We start from the raw sequence: 4,668 nt of genomic DNA, 5'->3' as shown, positions 1-4,668 counted from the left end.
CCCAAGGAGTGGACTGAGGGTGCACATGAATAGTCTGAGAGCATTAATCCTCATCGTGCTGTGGCTATGGAAAATTATGCCTTGACATCATTTTTCAAAGCCAGTAGCTCAGCATTTCTGTATTGATAGATGGAAGTAAGAACACTGGCCTTCTTCAGATTAGTTATGCAGTTATGCATGTTCAATAGATCAACATTTTGGCTTTATTAAGTTGCTCTGGCACAGTGCTTTCAGCACTCACTGATCACCTTTAGTGGGTTCATCTCAAAGCACCTGTTAGTTTGCTGACAGGTTCTAGCTGGCATGAAGAATCTTTTTCTTACTGAGGTTTAAGTAAGCTTTTCTGCACTTTATTCCTGCCTTTTATGTTTTGGACTATGTCTTTAGGTTAGTGTTGGCTACTAACAAAAACCCTGGTCACGTGACCACAAGCACCAAGAGAAAAGGATTTAACCTGTAAGTTCCCTTACTTGCGTTTTATGGTGATGCAATATCCAGGCAGCACAACGTTCTGACCAAAAAATGGCCTTTCTGCTGTGTGATAGTGTATATTCTCTCTTTCTTCTCCTTTCCCAGAGTCACAAGGCATTCCTGATTTGAGGAGCTGACATCTGTTTAAGTTGTGAGTTTGTCTTCCATGACACCTCTGGGTCCCTGTTTCAGTGTTTTACCACTCATGGTGAAAACTTTTTTCCTTTTTTCCTTAATATACCCTGAATTTCCTCTATTGCGGTTAATGTGTTTGTCTTGTCCTATCACTGTTTTTCCAAGGAGTCAGATAGTGTGGTCCACGTTTCAATCCTGTGTCTGCCAAAGATAGTGAATCTTTTTCCATGTCTTGGAGACTTTGTTATTGCAGTTGTCTGCGAGATAACATCACAGCACTGTAAGCTCTCAAGAGAAGCAGCTTGCAAAGAAGGGCTGCTTGGGCTGCATCTTTTCTATGCCCTCCCACTGGGTAATTAATGGTGGATAGCAATAAGGTCACCCTGAAGACTCGTCCTCTTAAAGCTGAACAAACCTAGCTCCTTCAGTTGCTCCTCATTGGTGATATTCTCCAGCCCCTGACAATCTTGTGGCCTTCTCCTGGAAGTCTGGAAGTATGTCAATGTCTTTCATACACTGAGAAGCTGAAAACTGGTTATTTCACATGTTATTTCACCCAGATTGGTGCAGAATATTTCATTTTGTTTTTGAATATAGGTTACTTCCATATCATGTAGCAATAACAAAAACCTTTCCAGAATTTTAAGTAACATATTTGTTTAATATTGCAGTAGCATACTTTTGAGGTGTAGAACATTCACTTCTAGAATTCCACTGCAGTACTTCTTAAAATACATGAGATGGCAGCAAATACCAGAAAAAAAACAAAAGCGCACTTATGGCCCAGGGCAGAGAAGCTGTTGGCAGTGAGACAGATTTTGCCCTGTTCCTGATACAATTGTCTAGGCTGTGCTGGTTGCTGCAAATTCTGTTATACTGCATTGAGCTATAAATCAGGGCATGAGTGCTGGCTGTTTGAATGTAATACTGACTGAAAATTTCTGTAGCCTATATGTTTCATTAATACTATGCAGTTTGGCAATCTTATATAACAGAAGAAACAACTTTTTTTTCTTTAACTTGTCAGTTTTTACATCTTTTCATCATGTTTTAAAAATTTTGTAGCAAGATATAAGCTTCTAACTTTTAGTGTTATGGGAATTCATTCACTCATGGAACTTTGTAGCAGTTAAACATTTCTGTGACATGAAGTTAAGCATATTTAAACTGGGAATGATGAACAGTAAAAACTCTAACAGGACAAACAGGGAGTTAGTTTACCCAGGCATATAGTTGGTAGATAGTGTCCTTCTGATAGTGTCATTATATCCAGATCAAAAGTCTTTGAGTACTTTGTCTCAGAACTTACTGGCTTGATGTAGAAATTCCCAGAATATCTATGCATCTCTTACAAAGGCCATACTAGATAATCATAAATAGAACTTTCAATTTGGGAATTCAGATTATTTGTTTTTAATATATTTATTCTTGACATTTTATATTACACATAGAGGAAACCTTATGGTATTTAATATGAATGACTTTCATTAAAAAACTTACCTATGTAGACAGTGTTAACTTCAGCCAATAGCTTTTTCTGCTCAAAAAATATCAGGGTAAAATAGAGAGGTTATGCCATATTGGCTCTGCAGTGCAATAGGGCTGGAACAGTGCATTGCAAGTCTACTCAGGAATCAAGTCTCTGAGGCCCAAGTTTGGCCTCCCAGACAGTTCAGCTGAGCAGTCAAAGGCTCATTATTTGGTGACACTAGATTTTTCTTTTGTTGTGTTCTTGCTGTCAGTTTTATGGAAAATGTAGGCTGATTTCCAGTAGTACTCAACAGATGGTCAAGTGTCTTGTTTGTACTGTAGTGTGAAAGGAATGAAAAATTAACAGTATGTAATCAGGTCACCTTGTCTCCCCTCTGTGTAAATGAAGTTGTATTCCTTTCAGTACACTTTGTTGACTGACCTATATTTAATAGTGTTCTAAGTCAAAATTTTCACAATATCTGCCCATTTTTCTCTTCAGCACCCATGTGATTTTACTGGACTTCAATAGTTTTATATGCGTAAAAGACAATTCCAGGATGATGACAAGGTAAAGATGAATATTCAGACAAGGACAAAGAACACAGAATTTTTTCTTGCCTCCTCTTTAAATAAATAAAAGAGTTCATGTACATAAACCTTCCCCTGAAAAGGATGCAAATACGTCTTGTAACTAAATACCTCACCTAGGTGTTTTTACCTTCAATGAATTTGATTTGTTGATGCAAATACTCACTGAATGTAGAAAAGTCTTTCAATTTATAAATTAGGCATAGAGCCAAGATGCATCACGCTTAGATAAAAAATTATATGTTACAGGAACCAAAACTTTTTATTGGAAAACTGATAGAGACGGCTACCACGCTGAACTCAGGACAGTCAGAGGAAAAGAAATCTACTTTAAAGCGTTAAGCAGCTCATAGAGGAGAAGGTTCTGCCCTGTTAGTTCGGGTTTTTTTTCAGTCACTGGGTTGCCAGCATGTTGTCTTCCTGTATGCAGAAACTGTTTTATTTCATAATGCAATAGGTGGCAGTCTTTATCTTCTTTTTGTCTCGTCCACAAGCAGTTAAGTTGTCTTTCTTCCACACACAAAAAAAAGACTAATCTGCTTAGACTGCAACAAAAGCAAGACAGTGAGGATTGGCTACTCAGTAATCAAACTGCTTGTGTTTAAACCGTAAATTAAATCTCTGTAAACTGTCCTCTGAATCCACCCAGACTGATAAACATGAGCCTGCAAACAAGTGGCATTTAACCATCACTGTCCCTTTTATTTTTTTTTTTTTTGCATTTGTCCAATTTTGGGGCTGAACTGAGAAAAATTAACTACAGCCCTTTGTAAAGCCCTCATCCAGAAATGTATTCTGTCCTTTCTGTCCTTTCTAACTGAGCAGGTGAATGAGAGAGGGTTTTTCATTGTTGTCTTGAAGAGTGTGTCTCTGCCCAAGAAAGGTAACAGAGCAGCAGAGAGGAAACAGTAGACATTAACTGGGCAAATACTGACTGCAGGATACCATCCTTAGAACCCCTTTATGTAATAATACAGGAAGTATTTCAAATAACTCTACCTTCAGGTCACAGAACAAGTAAAAAGGAAAATTACCAAGTGTATACAGCCCAAAGCTTTGCCTCAGAATACTATTTTCTAGAATTTGCAAAGGGGTTAAACTCTTCAGACACTGGAAATTAAATGCAAATTGTACTAACCAAGAGTTGCCACACTTTTCACTTTAATTCTACACTGTAGTACCTTATAGGGAGACATAAAAGGTTAGTTTTTGTAGAACAAAGGAGTTCAAAGCTAATATAAGTAAACATGCAGTAAAACTTTTAATTAACTACAGCTTACATATGTAGAATCCTTTAGTAAGTAAGTTGTGATTTGTCAGTAGTCAGAATTAACATGACATGGATGAATCTTTGTATATTTGAAGTTTTAATAATTCATAATTTTGAGAGTAATAATAATTTCGTAATGTAACTAAACATCAAAATAAATTTTGACTTGATTTTCATTTGATAGTCCACAATTTGATTGCTTTATTTTCACTACAGAAGTCTAAGACTCCTTCCAAAGGATTTTTTAATGTATTTTATTTTTATGAAATTCAAATAACTGATGCTGTCATGGTTTTGAGAAGCAACATGAGTTCAGAACCCTTAAAGATCTTGGAACATATCAACAAAGCAGCGCTTGAAGATGACTATGTTTTTGGCCTCATACATGATTTAATTTGATGCAGCCTTTCTTGTGCTCAGACACATCCATTAATAGTGGTATATGAAAAGCTACAACATCAGAGTACCAGAGGAAGTAAAAAAATATTCTTAAGTCACCTGACACTAAACTGAATTTTTTTAATGTTTTTTGTTCTGGCTGTAAAACAATGAGGAATAGCATTTGCTGTACTGGAATCAAACAAGGATTAAAACAGTAAAGTTTCTGACATGCAGATTAGTATTCTTATCTTGGTACTTTTGACTCTATTAAAAATGCACTAAGTGGCTTTGGTAAATGGAAAATACTAAAATCAGTGATGCAATAAATACTAATTGCAGACTGATAAATA

General features: G+C 36.4%; 1 long non-coding RNA gene across 3 annotated transcripts; it reads left to right on the top strand.

Annotated features, from left to right (window-relative positions):
* Window positions 1-4,423, top strand: LOC108494052. 3 transcript variants are annotated; one of them, XR_001873719.1, is made up of 5 exons: window positions 1-135; window positions 388-456; window positions 577-1,100; window positions 2,579-2,647; window positions 2,917-4,423. It is a non-coding gene; the product is annotated as an uncharacterized LOC108494052 (long non-coding RNA). The 3 variants fall into 3 exon arrangements; XR_001873720.1 differs by having other exon boundaries at window positions 1-456; window positions 577-622; window positions 772-1,100; XR_001873718.1 differs by having other exon boundaries at window positions 1-456.
* The last annotated feature ends 245 nt before the right edge of the window (window positions 4,424-4,668 follow it).

Source organism: Lepidothrix coronata, unplaced genomic scaffold (assembly GCF_001604755.1).
Source record: "Lepidothrix coronata isolate B3197 unplaced genomic scaffold, Lepidothrix_coronata-1.0 Scaffold22, whole genome shotgun sequence".
Taxonomy (NCBI): domain Eukaryota; kingdom Metazoa; phylum Chordata; class Aves; order Passeriformes; family Pipridae; genus Lepidothrix; species Lepidothrix coronata.
The sequence above is the reverse complement of the archived record's forward strand: the minus strand, read 5'-3'. Positions and strand labels throughout refer to the sequence as shown.